Source organism: Pelophylax lessonae, assembly GCF_965119305.1.
Source record: "Pelophylax lessonae genome assembly, chromosome: 3".
NCBI lineage: Eukaryota > Metazoa > Chordata > Amphibia > Anura > Ranidae > Pelophylax > Pelophylax lessonae.
In genome coordinates this window covers 636,760,998-636,784,164 of record NC_138770.1, presented here as the reverse complement: position 1 = coordinate 636,784,164, position 23,167 = coordinate 636,760,998, and the positions used below count along the sequence as shown (strand labels likewise).

Genomic DNA, 23,167 nt, shown 5'->3' with positions numbered 1-23,167 from the left:
CACCTGAAGGACTCCAAGATGGTGAGAAATAAGATTCTCTGGTCTGATGAGACCAAAATAGAACTTTTTGGCCTTAATTCTAAGCAGTATGTGTGGAGAAAACCAGGCACTGCTCATCATCTGTCCAATACAGTCCCAACAGTGAAGCATGGTGGTGGCAGCATCATGCTGTGGGGGTGTTTTTCAGCTGCAGGGACAGGACGACTGGTTGCAATCGAGGGAAAGATGAATGCGGCCAAGTACAGGGATATCCTGGACAAAAACCTTCTCCAGAGTGCTCTGGACCTCAGACTGGGCCGAAGGTTTACCTTCCAACAAGACAATGACCCTAAGCACACAGCTAAAATAACGAAGGAGTGGCTTCACAACAACTCCGTGACTGTTCTTGAATGGCCCAGCCAGAGCCCTGACTTAAACCCAATTGAGCATCTGTGGAGAGACCTAAAAATGGCTGTCCACCAACGTTTACCATCCAACCTGACAGAACTGGAGAGGATCTGCAAGGAGGAATGGCAGAGGATCCCCAAATCCAGGTGTGAAAGACTTGTTGCATCTTTCCCAAAAAGACTCCTGGCTGTATTAGATCAAAAGGGGGCTTCTACTAAATACTGAGAAAAGGGTCTGAATACTTAGGACCATGTGATATTTCAGTTTTTCTTTTTTAATAAATCTGCAACAATGTCAACAATTCTGTGTTTTTCTGTCAGTATGGGGTGCTATGTGTACATTCATGAGGAAGAAGAAAGAACTTAAATGATTTTAGCAAATGGCTGCAATATAACAAAGAGTGAAAAATTTAAGGGGGTCTGAATACTTTCCGTACCCACTGTATATATAGAGGTTATACAACACTTCCGGGTAAGGGGCGTGCATGTGCACCACCGGCTGTTTGCTTCCGCTGGTAGGCTACCCGATGTCCACCGGCACCCGTCGACCGCTCTGACAGGAGGGAAGGGATGGAATTTCTGTCCCTGTAAAGCAGGGAAAAAATCCATCTCTTTCTCTAGTAAAAGCACCTCACACAGTTCACGTAAACACTGGTTAGGCACACAGTTAACCCTTTGATCCCCCGAGATGTTAACCCCTTCCCAGCCAATGTCATTAGTACAGTGACAGTGCATATTTTTTAGCACTGATCACTTTATTAGTGTCACTGTTTCCCAAAAAGTGTCAGTCAGTGTCAGAATGTCCACCGTAATATCATAGACACTGTAACTTTTGCGCAAACCAATCAATATATGCTTATTGGGATTTTTTTATACCAAGAAAATGCAGTAGATTACATATTGGCCTAAACTGATGAAGAAATTTGTTTTTAAATTTTTTTTTTTTTTGTGTAGCACCCTCCTGGAAAGGTGCTTGGTAAAAGCATATATTACTCCTGCTTGCTATCAGGGGAGTTTGATCTGTTAGTCTGCCTGTCGTGTGTTTCTCGGTGTGATTCACTGAGTCGGAGGGAACTTGTTGGACAGTGGAGGAAACCTAGCCAGTGACACATCGTGTTTTATGGCAGTCCCAGTGGGAGGGCATTGCTGCAATGCATCCTGGGATTGCCCATAAATACGGAGGGAGCATGTGACAGGGCGTCTTTTGGCGGGAGCAAAGTCCCAGGAGGAGGTGGACGGCTGTCTCTCCTCCTGTATGTGTGAGGAAGGTTGTTCAGGCGGTCGGCCTAGTGAACCGGGTGTGGAGCTGAGCTGCAGAGGATCCAGAGTGCTGAAAAGTGGAGCTGCTGGCAGAATCATCTTGGGAAAAACAGTATCGTGAGTACCAGGAGATCTGCCTAAGGGTCTGCCTAGGAGAGGGGACCACTCCAGAGAAGTCAGGGGGTTCAAGGAGCCAGCTCACACAGGGAGTGTATCAGTAAAGGGGGTGCCGTGTAGTTGACCCTGAAGAATAGGAACAAAGGGGGTGCCAGGAAGGGCCCTGAAGTTGTTCAGCATTACAGTACAGCTTACCTCAGGATACAGTTTACTTCAGGATACAGCTTACTTCAGGATACAGCTTACCTCAGGATACAGCTTACCTCAGGATACAGCTTACCTCAGGATACAGCTTACCTCAGGATACAGCTTATCTCAAGATACAGTTTACCTCAGGATACAGCTTACCTCAGGATACAGCTTATCTCAGGATACAGCTTATCTCAGGATACAGCTTATCTCAGGATACAGCTTATCTCAGGATACAGCTTACCTCAGGATACAGTTTACCTCAGGATACAGCTTACCTCAGGATACAGTTTACCTCAGGATACAGCTTATCTCAGGATACAGCTTATCTCAGGATACAGCTTACCTCAGGATACAGTTTACCTCAGGATACAGCTTACCTCAGGATACAGTTTACCTCAGGATACAGTTTTTCCCTCCGGATACAGCTTACCTCAGGATACAGCTTACCTCAGGATACAGTTTACCTCAGGATACAGTTTTTCCCTCCGGATACAGCTTACCTCAGGATACAGTTTACCTCAGGATACAGCTTACCTCAGGATACAGCTTACCTCAGGATACAGTTTTTCCCTCCGGATACAGCTTACCTCAGGATACAGTTTACCTCAAGATACAGTTTACCTCAGGATACAGCTTACCTCAGGATACAGCTTTCCTCAGGATACAGCTTACTTCAGGATACAGTTTACCTCAATAAGCTCAATTATTCTACTTCACAGCCAAGGGCAATGTGAAACAGCGGCCTAGCCGTGACTAGTTCTACTCAGCGCTATTCAGCATTTTCAAGTCGTCCCAGCCAATTGTGCATAGTGTATAAAGTTGGAGTATCCCACTCATTCCCTTCTCCTATCCAAGTTCTAAATAAAAACACAAAAACCAAAGCTACTGGACTGTTTCCTAACTGAGCTAAAACACTTGGGGAAAATGTCAGATTGTCATGTTGTTGCTAATGGTAACCAGCAGCTCCCAAGGGAGTAGTGCTACATTTGAATAGGTTTTATAGCACAAAGTAAAAAATAGTGTTCGTTTTTTTTTTTTTTTTTTTTTTTATATTTTTGGTCTTTTTTGTTTGTAGCGCAAAAAATAAAAAAGGCAGTGTTGATCCACAACCACCAAATTATGCTCTATTTGTGGGAAAAAAGGACATCAATTTTATTTAGGTACAGCGTCGCGTGTGCAATTGTCAGTTAACAAAAACGCAGTGCCGTATCCTACAAAATGGCCTGGTCATAAAAGGGAGTAAATCTTTAAGAGGTCAAGTGGTTAAATGCTACACTACTGTGCTGCAACCATGTGCATTGTAAATCAAACAGCACATTTCTTTTGCCAGGTGTTGCCACCAACCGAAGACAACTATCGCAGCTCAGGATCCTCAAACTACGGCCCTCCAGCTGTTGCGGAACTACACATCCCATGATGCATTGTAAAACTCTGACATTCACAGACATGACTAGGCATGATGGGAATTGTAGTTCCTGAACAACTGGAGAGCCTTAGTTTGAAGACCCCTGCTTGGATCCCATAGACCTATGATATTGTGTGTGAATTGTGCTTGGTGGTGGTACCACTTGCTGAAAGCAACCTGCTGTTTTTTTGCCCGGCATGTGTACAGCTGTGAGCCGCTGCATGTCACCATTGAGGTGGGAGGCAGTAAAGTTGCGGCTCAACCACCTGGCTTTCCTTTCCCCCGGCCGCACATGTGAACGAGCCCTTAGAGATGACATCTTTTATTACGTAAGTTGATAAATGTCTGAGGATTGTACAGATGTGTGATGTAAAATATGTCCAATACCTCATTCTTCCGGACCACACAACTCCAATGTGAATTTATCTACAACACATTGCATAATAGAAGAAAAAACACAACAGCTGCACAAGATCTTCCATCATGAAATGTGAGGACAATGAGAAAAATAGCAGCTGATATCTGTAATGTACACACAGGGAACAAATGTCGTATACAGAATACGTTCCGTTCTACAAAACAGGCCGAGATCCTGAAAGAAACAAGCCGCGGTTATCAGCTAAAGCCGGATGCGATGTCTCTAGTTTGAGATGAACACGTCCTGACCTGGGTAAGTGCCTTTATTATTACTAATTTTCTTCTGTATCCTTTCTGCAGATGACTGCAGTACAAATGACCTCATTTTTGTGGCTTTTTAATGAGAATGTTATTCCTTCTAGCCAGCTATGACCTTTGCTCTGGTGAGCAAACTAGCTGTTTTCCCATAGGGACAGCTAAAATTAAAGCAAAAGTCAACGAGATCCGCCAAATTTCAGCACATGTGTACCTTTGCCGCGAATGAGAAGTTGACTCAACAGAAATATCTACTTTTTTTCTTTTCATGGGGTATTATACGGAGCTGCAGTTTTAGGCTGGCCATACATTATACAATTTTCTTACAATTTTCTGTACAATTTTCTTTAGATTTACCTTCAACTGTGTAGTACAAAGGCCTCCCTCTTAGGATACAGTTGAAACTGTTGTTTAGTTTTGACATCATATTATATGGTTTTTGGTAAATCTAACAGAAAATTGTACAAGAAAATTGAACATGTATGGCCAGACTTATGGGCCATACACACTATACAATTGTCTTTAGATTTTTTCCTTTAGATTTACCAAAACCATATAATATGAGGCCAAATCTAAACACCCTCAGTTTGTATGCAATCAGGCAGGCCCTTGCATAACATAGTTGAAGGTAAATCTAATGCCTCGTACACACGCAACGATTGTTGGCCGTGAATTTTCGGCCAACGTCCGATCGGATGATTGTCGGCTTGTTAGTATGATTCTTCCGACAACCGACTGCGACTTTTCGGCCGAACAAAATCTGGTGTGCAGGCTATAAAATTTTTGTTGACCGCCAACAGAACGGCCGATTGTTCGTCAGTCAGTACAGATTTCGGCAGACAAAAATCAGATGAGCAGGGAAAGTAACACCAGCACATGACATCACTTCTGAAGTTGGTTGTTGTTGGCCGAAAAAAATTTGTGTGCAGTCTAGAGCACATTTCAACCAACACAACAACACTGGACAAAAGACGGCCGATCGGTCGGCCAACAATCGGTGCGTGTGTACGAGGCATAAGGCTCCGTTCACATTAGGTCGCTCCTGTGAAGCCGCGTGCAGCGTGACTTCGGCGCGACTTGCACGGACTTCATAAAATGAATGTCTATGCAAGTCGCCTCCAGGTCGCCCCAAAGTAGTACAGGACCCTTTTTCCAAGTCGGAGCGACTTGTGTCGCTCCTATTAGAACGGCTCCTGTACTACACAGTGGGAGCGTGACGGACCGCGACTTGTCAGGCTGACAAGTCGCCTGACAAGTCGGATCAATGTGAATGGACACTAAAGGAAATCTAACAACAAAAGTTGTATAGTGTGTATCCAGCTTTTAGCTAGATACACACTATACAATTTTCTTTAGATTTTTTCCTTTAGATTTTCCAAAACCATATAATATGATGTCAAACCTAAACACTTTCAATTTGTATGCAGTCAAGCAGGCCCTTGCACTAGTTGAAGGTAAATCTAAAGGAAACCTAACAACAAAAGTTGTATAGTGTGTATCCAGCTTAAGAGCAGAAGTAAAAGCGAAACTTGTTTTTTTTTTTTTTCATTTTGGATGGGTTATAGCCCCTGTCACTTGAAGGACATTTTGGGTTTAACCAATTCAGCCAGGCCATTTTTTGCGATATGGCACTGCGTTGCTTTACCTGACAACTGCGCTGTTGTGCGACGCTGTACCCAAATAAATTTGATGTCTTTTTTCCCCACAAATAGAGCTTTCTCTTTTGGCGGTATTTGATCCCCTCTGCAATTTTTATTTTTTGAGCTATAATCAAAAAAGACAGACAATTTTGAAAAAAAAAAAAAAAACAATATTTTTTTTTACTTTCTGCTATAAAACATTCCCAATAAAAAAATGTAAAAAATCTAATATTTTCATCAATTAAGGTCAATATGTATTCTGCTGCATATTTTTTGGTAAAAAAAAATCCTAATAAGTGTATATTGATTGGCTTGCGCAAACGTTATAGCATATACTAACTATGAGATACATAGTGTATCTATGGTGACGATTAGCAATTTTTAGCGGGACTGAAACATTGTGGCGAAAAAATCTGACACTCAGTGACACCAATACAGTGATCAGTGTTAACAAAAATGCACGGTTACTGTATAAATGTCACTGACAGGGAAGGGGTTAACACCAGGGGTGATTAAAGGGTTATGTGTGCTCCTTGGGAATGCTTTCTAACTATGTGGGGGATAGATGTGCTAGAGGAAAAGAGAGATCTGTGTTTCAGCATTCTCCTGCATGATCGTGGGTGGCCGGCGGCCATTGTGGCGGCCGGACCCGCTGATTGGCTCCTGCTGTGTCTAATCACAGCAGGAGCGGTGCTCCAGCGGCACACACGCGACCCCGAGAACGAGTACCTATATGGGATTTTGCACAGGCGGGCCGCCCTGCCACAGTATATATGCAGTGGGCGGTCCGAAAGTGGTTAAGAGCATCAAATACAACCAACGTGTTTCGCCTCCCTCTCCTTTAGTGAAGTTCACACTTCCGCGTGTGCGGCGATCGCATGTAATATCGGAGCGCACTGCTCCTTCATTACATGCGATCGGATGTGCAGTGCGAATTTAGCCATACACTTTGTATGGCTAAATTCGCAATGCACCCGCACAAAAGATGCACAGGACCCTTTTTTTGAGCCACATCAGGATCGGATCGCACAGTGGTTCACACTTGTGCGATCCGATACGGTGCGAACTGTCAGATCGCACTGCGATATGCGATCAATCTGGGGGTGTCGTTAACATTTCATTGACACCCCCTGCGTATCGCATATGGCAGTGTGAACTGCCAGATGTGCGTTTGCGATGCGGGAACAGGCTGCGAATTCGCAGCCTTCCCGCATCGCACAAGTGTGACCCGGCACTTAGGGCTTAAAATGATTGTAAAGGTTTGTTTTTTTTCTATTAAAATAACAAACATGTTATACTTACCTGCTCTGTGCAGTTTGGTTTTGCACAGGATAGCCCAGATCCTCCTCTTCTCGGGTCCCTGGCTGGAGCTCCTGGTCCCTCCCTCCTGTTGAGTGCCCCCTCAGCAAGCAGCTTGATATGGGGGGCACCTTAGCCGAGCTGCAGCTCTGTGTATCCATTTAGACACGGATCTGCCTTTCAGCATGCCCCCTCTTTCTCCTGATTGGCAAACTGAGTTTGATTGACAGCAGTGGGAGCCAATGGCACTGCTGCTTTGTCTCAGCCAATCAGGAGAGAGAGTCCCGGGCGGCTGAGGCACTCGTGGACATCGCTAGATAGAGATGGGTCTCTATCCAGGTAAGTATTAGGGGAGCTGCTGCACACAGAAGAATTTTTAAAAAACCTTCTGACTCTACAACCCCTTTAAGAAGTCTAAGCTAATAAACATGACAGCATGCACTTATAGACCTGTGTTAAGGTTTTTATGAATAGTAGCATCTCAGCTGGCTGCCCTTATTGGTGTCAGGAGATGCTAATCTTCATACAGCCTTAACACAGATCCCTTGGTGCAATCTGTTGTAAATATATTAAAGCAGATCTCCACCCAAAATGGGAAGCTTGTTCACACCCCCCCTCCACTGCCACATTTGGTACATTTTGGGGGGGAGCGAGTACCTGGTTTTGACAGGTACCCACTCCCACTTCCAGGTAAGAATGCTGCGGCATTCTACAAGTATGTCCAGCCCCTCATCTAGGGTTGCCACCTCATCCCTTTAAAGCAGAACACATATTAATTACACAGGTTCTGTGGCTGATTAAGGTGGTAATTAAACTCACTTGGAGCCTTCTCTGCATTAAATTAGCCTCAGAACCTGTGTAATTAATTTGTGTTCTGTTTTAAAGGGATGAGGTGGCAACTCTACCCTCATCCTTCCCACCGCTAACTCCTGGGACACACACAGGATGGCGGGACCATTCAGAAAGCACAGTGTGGCTCACGCATGTGCAGTAGGAAACCGGCTATGAAGCCTGAAGGCTTCACTGCAGGTTTTCCTTGGTGAAGATTCCAGTGCCTGCATCCAAAGCTGATTGAAGAAACAATTCAGGTGCAGACATCTCTGGATCCCTGGACAGGAAAGTGTTTGTAGCTACTGACCTAATTTTATGTAGCTACAGTGTTTTTTTTGTAGCTACAGTGTTTGTAGCTACTGACTTAATTTTTTTTTTGTGGAGACAAGAGCCCCTTTTATCATTGACTGCTTAAGCACTCAAAGAAGGAGAAGGCTTTTTCCCAAAACATGTTGGATGTATTTAATGCTCTTAAACATTAAACGTGTCAAAAGGCCCTTCAAGTGATATTAACATTTGTACTAGGAGCTCCTCTGTACACACCCAAACATGTTTTGGCTATGGGACAGCGAGTGAAGGCCAATGTATTTAGGGGGGAAAAAAGCCCCCCCCCCTCCTCAGAACTTGAACAGTTAAAGTTAATAAAATCACAAAATAATGCACTTATGGTAAGACTTATGCCACTTTTCCACTGCAAGTACCGGCTCTGCTCTACTCGGCCCTGCTTGGCCCGGTTTGCTTTTCCACTGCTGGTACCGCATGGTACGGTGTTGGAACGGTTCGGTACGGTACGGTATGGTTTGCTTTTCCACTAAAGTAGTACTAAAGTTAAGTGGGTGGGATAAAAACGGGGTGGGTGGGATTCTCTGACCAATCAGTGGCTAGTAGTGACTGCATTCAAAGGATTGTGGGATATGGTACCGGGTATGGTACCTCTTGGAAACACAATCGAGGTGGTACTGTTTTTGAGAGCCGTACCGTTCGGTTCCATGCAGTGGAAAAGCGCCACCGTACCGTACCGTACCGAACCGTTCCTACACCGTACCATGCGGTACCAGCAGTGGAAAAGCACAAAAGCGAGCCGAACCGTTCGGTTCCATGCAGTGGAAAAGCGCCTCTAACGAAGACTAGTGTCTCCTGATGGCACTAAAGGCAGCTGGTTGAGTCCCTAGTCTTCACCTTTTCCCTGAGGAGGGGGGGGGGGGGGGGGCTTTTTCCCAAAACATGTTGGATATATTAATTCCTCTTAACCTCTTAATGTTTCAAAATGTCCTTCAAGTGAAATTAACATTTTACCAGGTGCTTCTTTGTATACATCCACAAAAGTTTTGGCTATGGGACAGGGAGTGAAGGGACAGGTAGAAAAGGCTCCCCCTTCCTCAGGGCTTGAGCTGTTGATGTTAATAAAATTACAAATGAATGCACTAAAGATCTTGTAGTAAGACTTGATAAATACTAGTGTCTTCTGGTTAAACTAAAGCCTGGTACACACAGGCCGATTGTTGGGCGGCATCGGCAAGTTCAGTAGAAACCAGCCTGCGTGTACTGGAGTTAGTCGGACAGAAGCCAACTGGCTTTTATAAAGAGGCATTACCGAAAAAGGTTTGCCAATCGGCTCCTGATCAGTGCTCTGACCCAATGGCTGACAGCACTGACCAGAGTGTTCTGGCTGGGGCCGCCCCCCTGCCAGATGACAATAGGACAGCAGGGGAGAACACTGTACTAACGTTGGATAGTTAGAACAGTGGCTCTGACCTGAGCTGTCAGTTTTTTTTTCATTCAGCCCTGCTGGGTTGAACAAAAAAAAAAACGAGGCTTTAAAGCGGTAGTATACCGCTTTTGTGACTTTTAACTACAGGTGAGCCTATAATAAGGCTTACCTCTAGGTACAATAATATCTCCTAAACCGGCACGGTTTAGGAGATATTTGCACTGCATGCAGCCGCTGACGTGAGCGGCGCATGCGCTCTGAAGGTCCGGCGGACCTTCAGCGTTTCTTGCCGGGAAGTGCCGGAAATGCACATGCGCGGGAGTGACGTCATCGTGGCTCCGGCCACTCACAGCGCCGGAGCCGCCGAACCCGGAAGAGACGCCGAGGGATCATGTCAGCTCCCACAGCGGTGTCCGCGGGTCCATATCGGGGCTTCATTCTAAGGTAAGTATTTCATAATGAGCTAGTATGCGATGCATACTAGCTCATTATGCCTTTGTCTTGCAGGGTTTTTTTTTTTTAGTATACTACCGCTTTAAGGCTTGAGACACTAGTCTTCATCAACCCTTAACACAATTCACTTAGTGCATTCTGTCGTAATTTTTTTTTAACACAGACTGCTTATGCCCTGAGGAAGGGGGAAGGCTTTCCCCCCCTGAAACATGCTGGCTGTATTTGATGCTCTTACCCATTAAAGTTTTCAAAAAGTCCTTCACCTGAGATTACCTTTTGTAACAGGCGCTCCTCTCTACATATCCGAAAAAAGTTTTGGTTTTGGGACAGGAAGTAAAGGCCAATGCTTTTTGAGGAAAAAAAAGCCTTCCCCTTCATCAGGGCTTGAGCAGTTAAAGTTAATAAAATCAGGAAAGGATGCACTAAGGGACCTGTGTTAAGACTTTAATAATACTACAGTGCCTTGAAAAAAGTGTTCATACCCCTTGAAATTTTCCATATTTTGTCATGTTACAACCAAAAACATAAATGTATTTTATCGGAATTTTATGTGATAGACCAACATAACGTGGAACATCATTGTGAAGTGGAAGGAAACTGATAAATGTTTTTCAAAATATTTTACAAATAAATATCTTAAGACCCCGTTCACACTGGGGCGACCTGTCAGGCGACCCGGCCGTAGGTCGCCTGCTGGGGACCCGTTCTAATAGGAGCGACACAAGTCGCTCCGACTTAGAAAAAGGGTCCGGAGCTTCTTTGGGGCGACCCGGAGCGACCTGCATTGACTTCAATGTTATGAAGTCCGTGCCGGCCGCTCCGAGGTCACCGCACCGCGACCTGTGAGGTCGCCCCGGCAAGTAGCGTCGCCCCAGTGTGAACGGGGTCTAAAAGTGTGGCGTGCATTTAATATATTCAGTCCCCTTAACTCTGATACCCCTAACTAAAATTTAATGGAATCAATTGCCTTCAGAAGTTACCTGATTAGTAAATAGAGTCCACCTGTGTGTAATTTAATCTCAGTATAAATACAGCTGTTCTGTGAAGCCCTCAGAGGTTTGTAAGAGAACCTTAGTGAACAAACAGCATCATGAAGGCCAAGAACAGGTCAGGGATAAAATAGCAGAGAGGTTTAAAGCAGGGTTAGGGTATAAAAAAATATCCCAAGCTTTATACATCTCACGGAGCACTATTCAATCCGTCATCCAAAAACGGAAAGAGTATACAACTGGAAACCTACCAAGACATGGCCGTCCACCTAAACTGACAGGCCGGGCAAGGAGAGCATTATTCAGAAAAGCAGCCAAGAGGCCCATGGTAAGTATGGAGGATATTCAGAGATCCACAGCTCAAGTGGGAGAATCTGTCCACAGGACAACTATTAGTTGTGCACTCCACAAATCTGGCCTTTATGGAAGAGTGGCAAGAAGAAAGCCATTGTTGAAAGAAAGCCATAAGCAGTCCTGTTTGTAGTTTGCGAGAAGCCATGTGGGGGACACATCAAACATGTGGAAGAAGATGCTCTGGTCAGATGAGACCAAAATTGAACCTTTTTGGCCAAAAAGAAAAATGCTATGTGTTGTGGAAAACTAACACTACATATCACCCTGAACATACCATCCCCACCGTGAAACAAGGTGGTTGCAGCATCATGTTGTGGGGATGCTTTTCTTCAGCAGGGACAGGGAAGCTGGTCAGAGTTGATGGGAAGATGGATGGAGTCAATTACAGGGCAATCTTAGAAGAAAACCTGTTAGAGTCTGCAAAAGACATAAGACTGGGGCGGAGGTTCACCTTCCAACAGGATAACGACCCTAAACATACAGCCAGATCAACAATGGAATGGTTTAGATCAAAGCATATTGTGGTAGAATGGCCCAGTCAAAGTCCAGACCTAAATCCAATTGAGAATCTGTGGCAAGACTTGAAAATTGCTGTTACTGTTAAATTAAAATGTTACTCTCTAGATGTGCAAAGCTAGAAGAGACATCCCCAAAAAGACAGCTGTAATTGCAGGGAAAGGTGGTTTCTATAAAGTATTGACTCAGGGGGGCCAAATACAAATGCACACTACACTTTTCAGACATTTATTTGTAAAGAAAATGTTGAAAACTATTTATAACTATTTATAATTTTCCTTCCACTTTACAATTATGTGCCACTTTGTGTTGGCCAATACATAATACCCAATTAAATATACATTTACATTTTTGGTTGTAACATGACAAAATGTGGAAACTTTCAAGGGGTATGAATACTTTTTCAAGGCACTGTAGCATCTCCCGATGGCTGGTTGAGATGCTAGTCTTCATCAAGCTCTTAACACAGTTCACTTCATGCATTCTGTCACTGCTTACGCCTCAGTGGAAGAGGGGGTGGACTTTTCCCCGAAGCGTGTTTGCTATATTTGATGCTCTTACCTAATAAATGTTTTAAAAAGTCCTTTAAAAAGTCCTTTAGGTGAGATGAAGATTTGTACCAGACCCTCCGTCGTACACATCTAATAGAGAGGTAGCAGCTTAGGACCAGAACAGGGTCCACCCATACTAGACTACAAGGATCACAGGTCTGTTTCTTTGAAGGAAAAATTACTTTAAGGTAGATCCATCTGAATAATTTTTCACTCTGATTAGTCCAGCACCATCACACATACATCAGGCATAGCCAAAACAGGAAGAGGAAGGAAATCCGCCCCCTAAAGTAAGTGAATTCTTCTACCACTGGGTTATCAGAACTACTGTGCCCATTGAAAGGTTTCCCCCTCTATTCCAGTTCTGGTGACAAACCAAAATTTGGGATTCAACTTTCGGCGCTAACAGTAAAGAGGACAAATAGGAGAGTAACAGAACCGAAACCCACACTGTACTTGTGGACTTCCGTCAGTATACGGCTTCGTCCCAGTCATGAACATAGATACCAGATTTTCCCAGCCGCCCTACATACAAAGCTAGCCGACAACTTAGCTTCTACTGGAATCTCAGTTTATTAAACAGTCTTTTTATACACAACATGGATCTCCTCCTCCTGATCAGATTACCACACACAGGTCAGGGGTTGCCTGATTACATTATCATATTCAGATGAAATTGTATACAGAAATAGAAATAACCTGAACTTATTATCTAGCCATCTGGACAGAAACAATGTGAGGTCATTAACATTTAACAATAGAATAGACAGACTTAACACAATCCACATCACACCTCAATAGATAGATAATAGGGAGAGCCTGCCAGTGACAGTCCGTCCGTCTCCTACATTGAAGTACATGGAATACACATCTAAAGCATTGCTTGGAGTATTTAGGAGTCACAGACTTCATGTCAACAGGCTATAGGTCTCACAGTGTAAAGTGGGATCAAATCTTCATATTTCTTGAGAGATATTGTTGATAAATATTACTCTCCCATTTGAAGTTATCCAAACCATATTCTCAGTGTCCATCAAGTATCTGTCTTTCACTCCCAGTGACGGTGAGTACAGTCACAGGGTGAATCTCCCTAACAGACACGGGACTTAGGACATAGGCGAGGCCCGGGATAGGTAAACACTACACTTTAAGGCCTTAAATTTGATTTTACTATTTTCCTTATAAGTTAGGGTTTATTAAGCTTTGATGTTCAGATATGTTTTTATTATATGTTTTAATATTTTGGTAATGTATTTATTATTTATTTTTGAAGAGCTAATTAACATTAAATCTATCTATGCCAGGACATGGTTGTGTAATACTGTTTAGGTATATTGTATAAGTGTATGTGTAACAATTTCTTCTTTTAAAAACAATAAATTCAGATTCGTCTAAAATCCTGGACTTTGAACGGATGTAGAGAAGATAAAACTGCAGATAAACAGGTACAACTTATGTAGGAGGATTTGTTTCATCTCTGTGTATCACCTGAGGATAGACCCTTCACTGGGTGTATGGAAGGGTTTACGTTCACTTTAACCACTTGCCGACCGCTTACTGAGCTGGTACTGCGGCAAAGGGGCCTCGTTATCTTCCAGCGACGTAGACCTACGCCGCTGGACTCCTCCCCTTCTCGCTCGATCAGACACAACAGGAGAGGCGGTGATCACTACCGCTCTTCCCCGATCGTTGGGGATCGAGTGAAGAAATCCACCCGCTTTGTTTACACATGTGACAGGCAGGGACAGATTAAGGATTCAGCATAGCTGAACCTGCGATCTGTGCCTGTGTCACACAGTCCCCTCCTCCCACACACGTCAGTAAGCACCAGGCATACATTTAACCCCTTGATCACCAATAAAGTTAACCCCTTCCCTGGCCGTGTCATTATTACAGTAAAAGTGCATATTTATAGCACTGATTACTGTGGTAATGTCACTGGTACCCCCAAAAGTGTCAAAAATGTCAGTTAGGGGTCCGATCTGTCCGCCGCAATGTCGCAGTCCGGCAAAAAAAATTTTTACCAAAAATATGTAGCAGAAAACAAATTGGCCTAAAATGTTAAAAAAATTGGATTTTTACATTTTTTTGGGGGGGAATTTCATATAAAAAATGGGAAAATATTGTTATTTTTTCAAAATTGTCGCTATTTTTTTGTTTATAGCGCAAAAAGTAAAAATCGCACAGGTGATCAAATACCACCAAAAGAAATCTCTATTTGTGGGGAAAAAAGGACATAAATTTAATTTGGGTACAGCGTCGCACGACCGCGCAATTGTCCGTTAAAGTAACGCAGTGCCGAATCGCAAAATATGGCCTGGTCAGGAATGGGGTAAAATCTTCCGGTCTTAAAGCGGTTAAAAATACGCTCATTGTGATTTTTTTTGTCAAAGACATGTAGCTAAATACATTTTGGCCTAAATATATGACAAAAATTGAATATATTGGATATTTTTTAACTGTCAAAGTAGAAAATGTCAATTTTTCGCAAAATTTTCGCTCTTTTTTTTATTAATATCGCAAAAAATGAAAAGTGCAGAGGTGATCAAATACCACCAAAAGAAAGCTCTGTTTGTGGGAAAAAAAGGACGTAAATTTAGGTTTGGGTACGGCGTTGCATGACTGCACCATTGTCAGTTAAGGTCGCACAGTGCCAAGTTGCAAAAAGTGGCCTGGACGTAAAGCAGGAAAATCCTCCGGTGGTAAAGTGGTTAAGGGAACTGCTGCCAGAAAACAGTCGTTAGGGCCGTTTTGAATTCCCTTGAGCGTGTTCTAGTTTGCCCCAAAACCTCTAGAGATGTGTGATGGGATTTTCCCAAGAGTTATTGGGCATCTGGGGTATATTATTCTCACTTTGTGGGGGCAGATTGAATTTAAAAAGGTATTTCCAAAAAAACAAAAAAAATTCTATGATTGTGCAAAAGGAGAGGGTGGATTACTTGGAACGCTTAAGAACAAACCAGACCCTTTTGAGGTTCACTAGTGTCCCTGATGGGGACATAAGTCAGCTTGCCAATGCCGCTTTGGTTTTGCTACATTGTCATTTGATAATATTATGAGCGACGATAATTGTTGAGTTATGTTTCATGTTTTCACGCTGTGCTACTGTAAGAGAGACCTCTTCATCTGATGATATAAAACAACTCCCAGCAAGGCGTAACATGAAGAGGCTTAGCCTGATGATATCTCACATGGCATCCATGTCATTGTACGCCAAGAGTGACGTTCCTCATAGAAGGAGATGAATCAGAGGCAGAAATATGGATAGTTCTGCTCCAACAGGAAGAGGCTGAGCCAGCAAATTCCCTTCAAAGATAGCGATAATGCAATCAGCAGGAATCGGTGGGGGTTGCTGGTTATGGATGGTAGGTGAGATGCCAGCATGATGTAGTACAATTCTGCTACTCCAAAACACAAAACTCTTTAATGCTGAACTCTGGGATAAGCAAATATTGTCTAAGGTACACCGGTTGAATTGCTTGGTAAAACAAATTGCTAAACAGCCAATCACATGGCAGCAACCCAGTTCTCTTGTGTTTATTACTAGCGGCTGCAATAGCTGCTAGCTATAATCAGTGTCTTCTAATGCCGAGAGAAGAAAATTGCTCGGCAGGAGGGATTTCCCTGTCAGCACTGTCTGTGTTGATATATTTAACCACTTAACCTACAGGGCACTTTCACCCCCTTCCTGCCCAGGCCAATTTTCAGCTTTCAGTGCTGTCCAGGGGTGGACTGGGCCAGAGGGCAGGGGGGCAATTGACCCTGGGCCACTCTGATGCTCTGTAAAAGGGCTGCACCTGTGTGTGAGCAGAGGCCATTTCCATGCCCCACTGGAAACTCTCCTACCTCAGGCAGCCCGGACTGAGCTGTCCCAGCTCCCCCCAACTGCCCCCTGCTGACCAGATCGGGAACCTGGATTCGGCCAGTGAGTAGAGAGTACCGGGAGTGGAGATTCAGCCTGGAATAGGGGTCAGGAGGAGGCCGGGAAGAGGGAGAATGGGAGGGGGGTCGGATCGGTGCACCATGGGCCTCTGGTCTGTACTTGCCCCCTGGGCCAAAAGTTGCCAGTCAGCCCCTGGTGCGGTCGCACTTTGAATGACAATTGCACGGTCATGCAATGCTGTACACAAATGGTATTTTTATTATTTTTTTCACACAAATTTATTTTGGTGGTATTTAATCACTACTGGATTTTTTATTTTTTACTAGAAAAAAAAAATTGTCGTCCCAGAATGAGAGTCGCACCGCTCCGCCATCATTTGTCAGTGGGCAGGCAGCAAGTGGTTAATAATAAAAAAAAAAAAACGGTAGTTGCACATTTTTCATGTCCTGCAATTTTTGCACAAATGTTTTTCAAATCAATATTTTTTGAAAAAAAATACACAAACATTTTTTTTTTCAAAAAAAACATGGGACATAAAAAATTGCAACTACTGCTTTTGGGGGGGGGGGGGGGGGGGGTTGAGGCAATTGGGTGGCAGTGCGGCCATCCTATTACTTCCACATGACAGTGCCTGTCGGATTTACACACAATCCCAGTGGCTGCAGCCACAGAAATGTGTGTGTAACCCCCCCGCTGTCAGACCTGGAAACAAAAGGGTTGATTAAAAAATAATACTTTATCTTATAATTGAAATGCAGGTACTTTTTTCTTGGGAAAGACTAAGCTTAGGTTCACACATATGTGGTGCGGGAAACACAGCGATCCCTGCACGTTGCCCGCACTGCATTGCAATCGCATTGTGTTCGCAATTTGCTGTGGGTGTCGTAAGAACACTACAAAAGGATCGCAAGAGCAGTGCGGTTCGCCTGCACTGGATCGCATGGTACAAAAGGACCATGTGATCTGGTTGTTGTGCCTGCACTTCTATTGTGCGATGCGGTGTAATTTAAGCCCATTCAAAATGAATAGGTTTAAATCACATCGTACTGAATTGCATGTAACTTGCACAGGAATGCAGTACCGTTTCTGTGCGATTACATGCGGGTTATAGTATGAACCGGGACATAAAAAATACAAAAAGTTATAAGGCCTCATTTACACAGGGTGTTTACTCATCTCTCATAGACGCCTTTCCTCTTTTAGAGGCACTATCAGTACATCTAGAAGCAACATTTTGGCAGAAAAACGCTTGATGCATCTAGACACCTTTAGACGCATCAATTGTTTGGGCGTTAATTCATTTAATTGGCCAGAATAATCACTTATTCTGGTGATTAAAATATATTACCATTCAAGAGTTTGATGTGCCTAGTGTTACACGGCGGTTTACTTTGCTCGGTTATCACAGAACACAGGAGTGATCAGTAGCGATCGCTCACTGTATCCAATTCAATAAAGGAAGGGGTCGGTAAATGACATATTTACCGGCTCCTTCTTCGACTCTCCATCCTGAGACATCCCCCCCAGGCCAGAGGAGGAGGAGGACATGGGGGACAGCCGCTTTTCCCCCTCTCCCTCCCGTGGCTGTCAGCTGAAAAGTCATACAGAGATATTTGTGGTAGCAACTGTCACCATCAGCCATAATTTCTACCATCACACAGTGGACCAATCATAGCAACCGGTTTTCCTGGACTCCCGAAGCTCAATCCGCTTTCCAGACTCTTAAACAACTGTTTACCTCTGCATCCATTCTAAGACATCCCGATCCAACCATACCCTACGTGTTGGAGGTTGACGCATCAGAATCAGCAGTAGGAGCTGTACTTTCTCAACGCCAGGGGGCCAAAGCCCTTCTGCACCCAGTTGCATTCTTTTCACGCAAACTTTCACCGGCATAAAATAATTACGATGTAGGGGACCGTGAACTTCTTGCAATTAAAGCTGCACTAAAAGAATGGAGATACCTCCTGGAAGGGGCAGCTTACCCCATACTCTTTTTTACAGAAAATAAAAATCTTGAGTACTTGAGGACAGCAAAATGTCTGAGGCCATGTCAAGCCCGGTGGGCATTGTTATTATCGAGGTTTCCTTCCACATAGCCTTCAGGCCCGGGTCAAAAAATACCAAACCTGACGCCCTCTCTCGCATGTTTGGTGAGCCTGAGGGAACAGAGCCTCCTGACACCATTCTTTCCTCTGGAAACTTTCTCTTATTACAAGAGGACATTTTCTCCAAAATTAGACAAGCCTCGGTAGGAGTTTCCGCTTCCCCTGAGACATCCTTACAAATAAGGGATGGACTGTTATGCAATCAAGATAAAATCTTTGTCCCAGAAGAAGTACGTGTCCCTGTTCTGAGCTTATGCCAAGACCACGCATTAGCAGGTCATTTTGGAGCCAGTAAGACAATTGAACTGGTTCAGCGTACATTCTGTTGGCCCCATCTGGATAAGGACTGCAGGAAATATGTGGAAACATGCACCACATGTGCCTGAAACAAGGGTAACAGGACCAAAGCATGGGATCTGCTTCAACCACTGCCAATCCCGGACAGACCATGGAGAATGATCTCGATGGATTTCATCGTGGAACTCCATCCTTCAGAAGGTTACACAACCATCTATGTAGTCGTTGATCGTTTGTCATAAATGGCACATTTTTTACCTATGAAATCTGCTCTGGAAACAGCACGGATTTTTATCAAGGAAATTGTGAGGCTCCATGGAGTCCCAGCCAACATTGTATCCAATCGAGGGATGCAATTCACTTCAAGACTTTGGAAAGCCCTCTCGAGAACCCTGGAGTTTGAATTGTCCTTCTCCTCGGCCGATCACCCCCAAACCAATGGCCAGGCGGAAAAGACCAACCAAACCCTAGAGCAATACCTACCCTGCTTCTCTTCCTTTTACCAAGATGACTGGATATCATTACTTCCTCTAGCTGAATTTGCCTACAACAACTCCAACCACTCTGCTACCAAGCAATCTCCATTCTTTGCCAACTACGGCTTTCACCCGTCATTTCTACCCAGCACAATCCCTGAATGCTCTGTTCCAGGTGTGCTAGAAACAGTAACCTTCCTGGAAACCAACAACAAGCTGTTACAAGAAGCAATAACCAAGGCACAGGAGTACAACAAAAAGACGTTTGACAGGAAAAGGCGTGGGGAATTAATTCTGGAACCTGGCGATCAGGTATGGTTGTCCACGACCAACTTAAAATTAGCCTGTTGGGACCTACATTTGTGGGGCAATTCTCAATGAAGAGAAGGATCAATAATGTGATTTATGAATTGGAATTACCAGCCTCCTTTAGGATCCACTCAGTCTTTCATGTGACCCTACTAAAACCCGCCTCTCCCGACCCTTTCCGGAACAAAATTTTGGCCCACCCGAGCCAACGATAGTAGGCGGAGAAGAAGAATATGAAGCTGAGGCAATTATGGACTGCAGGAAAAGAGGAAACCAAATCCTGTTCCTGATCAAATGGAAGGGATATGGTCCCAAGGATAATTCTTGGGAATCCGAAGACAACATCCACGCCAGGAGACTCATCCAAACATTTAAACAGACCCACCCGGATAACTAGCCCAGTTGGGCATCCGGAGGCTGCCCATTGGGAGGGGGCCATGTCAGGAAGGTTCTGCCAGAGGACAAGTTGGCAACTGCAGGCAAGTTCCTGTCCCTCTCCTGTACATACTACCCACCTCCACACTCCTCTTCTGTACATACTACCCATCTCCACACTCCACACCCCTCTTCTGTACATACTACCCACCTCCATACACTCCACACACCTCTCCTGCACACACTACCCACCTCCATACACTTCCCACTCCTCTCCTGTACATACTTCCCACCTCCACACTCCACACACCTCTCCTGCACATACTTCTCACCTTCATACACTTCGCACTCCTCTCCTGCACATAATACCCACTTCCATACACTCCACACTCCTCTCCTGCACATAATACCCACCTCCATACACTCCGCTCTACTCTCCAGCACATAATACCCACCTCCATACACTCCACACTCCTCTCCTTCATATACTACTCACCTCCATACACTCCCTACTCCTCTCCTGCACATACTACCCACTTCCATACACTCTGCTCTCCTCTCCTGCACATACTACCCACCTCCATACACTCGGCACTCCTCTCCTGCACATAATACACACCTCCATACACTCTGCTCCCCTTTCCTGCTCATACCACCCATCTCAATACACTCCACACCCCTCTCCTGCACATAATACCCACCTCCATACACTCCACACTCCTCTCCTGCACATAATACACACCTCCATACACTCTGCTCTCCTCTCCAGCACATAATACCCACCTCCATACACTCCACACTCCTCTCCTGCATATACTACTCAACTCCATACACTCTGCACTCCTCTCCTGTACATACTACCCACTTCCATACACTCTGCTCTCCTCTCCTGTACATACTACCCACTTCCATACACTCTGCTCTCCTCTCCTGCACATACTACCCACCTCCATACACTCGGCACTCCTCTCCTGCACATAATACACACCTCCATACACTCCACACTCCTCTCCTGCACATAATACACACCTCCATACACTCTGCTCTCCTCTCCAGCACATAATACCCACCTCCATACACTCCACACTCCTCTCCTGCATATACTACTCAACTCCATACACTCCGCTCCTGTACATACTACCACCTCAATACACTCCATACTCCTCTCCTGCACATACTACGCACCTCCATACACTCTGCTCTCCTCTCCTGTACATACTACCCACCTCCATAAACTCCGCACTCCTCTCCTGCACATACTACCCACCCCTATACACTCCGCACTCTTCTCCTGAATATGGTGCAGCTGCGCATGGTAACCAATCAGCTTCTAGGTTTTATTGTCAAAGCTTATGTGCCGGTTCACACTGGTGCGATGCGGAAACCCTGTGAACCCACTGCGGGTTCCCGCATGGCACCCAACTCACAGGCAGTTCACACTGCCATATACGAACTGCTGGGAGTGTCAATTCAAAGTTACCAAGGAATATAAAGGAAAATAAATCTATGCGCTACCACTAGAAAAAAGGGCGGGAATAAGGAGGGAGCTGATTTGCAAAATGGAGCACCCGGACTCTGCAGCTAATTCCTTAGTGTCACCACATACAAAGTAAATCAAAGAGAGAAGGAAGAATCAGCGCAAGATGTCCCTACTGGATTAACCATAAATGTAGGAATAAAACTGATAAGACGATAAATGATTCTTAAACTCTTCTAAAATCCCCTTGATAAAGTCACGTGATTTTGTGACGCAACGTGTCGGGAGAAGCCGTGGTGACGTCACTTCCGGTCTATGGCCGAGACCGGAATTAGAGGAACGGACCGCAACAGCGGGATCCCCTGCAATATTTTTATGTTGATATCTCTCTACTTAAGTGTAAGTGCAATTTTATTTGACTAATTAAAGCCGTTAAAACTTACTACACTATGAGAGTCCCCTTTATCATTTTCTTCTGGTAAATGAGTATCCCAGGAAGTACACAGCCATCTCTTTATACCGGAGGTTATTAGAGAAAGTATACCATCCCATCTATTCAACATATCCAGTGTACTCTTATTGGAGGAGTTTGATTGATTGGAAATTTGATCTGGAGGGTCTGCAGGTTGACCTTACATACCTGAGACGCTCGTTTGAGTGTTAATGGAGGTGAGCGGCCATTACACACTTATGTGGATTTCCTAGCTCACGAAAGTTTCGCACTGGGTTGTCACCGGCAGCATTCTATTTCACTGCACTTTTATGAACATTTATTTTAAATTATTCATTTTCACCCCCTTTTTTTAGGCACAGGTTTTGTGCACTGTTTTATCCCTCTTCTTTTCCCGATTGCGGGATTTTTCATTGGAGACATATATCATTTATCCAATTTTTTTTGGGACACTTGAAAATCAACAGATTGTTATTTACTTGCTAATTCACTGGCACATTTATTGCTGTTCATTTGCTATTTTTACTGGCACATCTTCAACTTTATTTCATATACCCTCTGTACAACCTGCTTGGTTGTAGGGGTTCACCTTTCAGAGGGCACTTACCCAATTATATTTATCACTTCATTTATTATTTCAACAAACAATTTCACTTTATTCACATACCCATTATGCAACCTTTGGTTGTAGGGGTTCACTCTTCAGAGGGCACTCACTTGATTTTTTCACATCACTTCATTTATTATCTTATTAAAAAGCTTTCTTTCCAAGATCTTAATTAATTATTCATAGTAGCACCTTTTACATCTTTGTATAAGTATTTTGTCATCAACCTCTATTTCACATAATAAGCACTTGAGGTTTGCACATTTATGATTTTAGAAGAGTTTAAGAATCATTTATCTTCTTATCAGTTTTATTCCTACATTTATGGTTCATCCAGTAGGGACATCTTGCGCTGATTCTTCCTTTTCTCTTTGAAATACAAAGTTACCGACACCCCCAGATTAGTTTGCATATCGCAATGCGAACTGTCAGTTCAGACAGGAATCGGATTGCCTAGGTGTGAACACCCATGCGATCCGATTCTGGTGCGGACCAAAAAAAGAGTCCGGCGCAACTTCGGTCCGAATGCAATGCAAATTTAGCCATGCTATCTGTATGGCTGAATTCACATCGCACAGACTTTGCATGTGATTTGCATAGCAGTGCAGTGCGAATCACATGCGATGTCTCACATCGCATATGTGTGAACTGGCACTTAGCCCTGGTTCACACTGATGCAGTGCAAATTTAAGAGGTACACAGTGCCATGTAAAAGAAATGCGAGTTCTGCTTAGCATGTGCAGTTTCTATGCGAATTTAGTGCTGATTTTTTTTTTTTTATAAAATCTAGGCAAAAAAAAAAAAATCG

The 23,167-nt window shown here is 44.1% G+C and overlaps 1 protein-coding gene across 1 annotated transcript in view; it reads right to left on the bottom strand.

The window, feature by feature from the left end:
* Positions 1-23,167, bottom strand: part of PLEKHH2 (pleckstrin homology, MyTH4 and FERM domain containing H2) — a 263,489-nt gene that overhangs the window by 214,113 nt on the left and 26,209 nt on the right. The gene's annotated exons all lie outside the window — the stretch shown is intronic.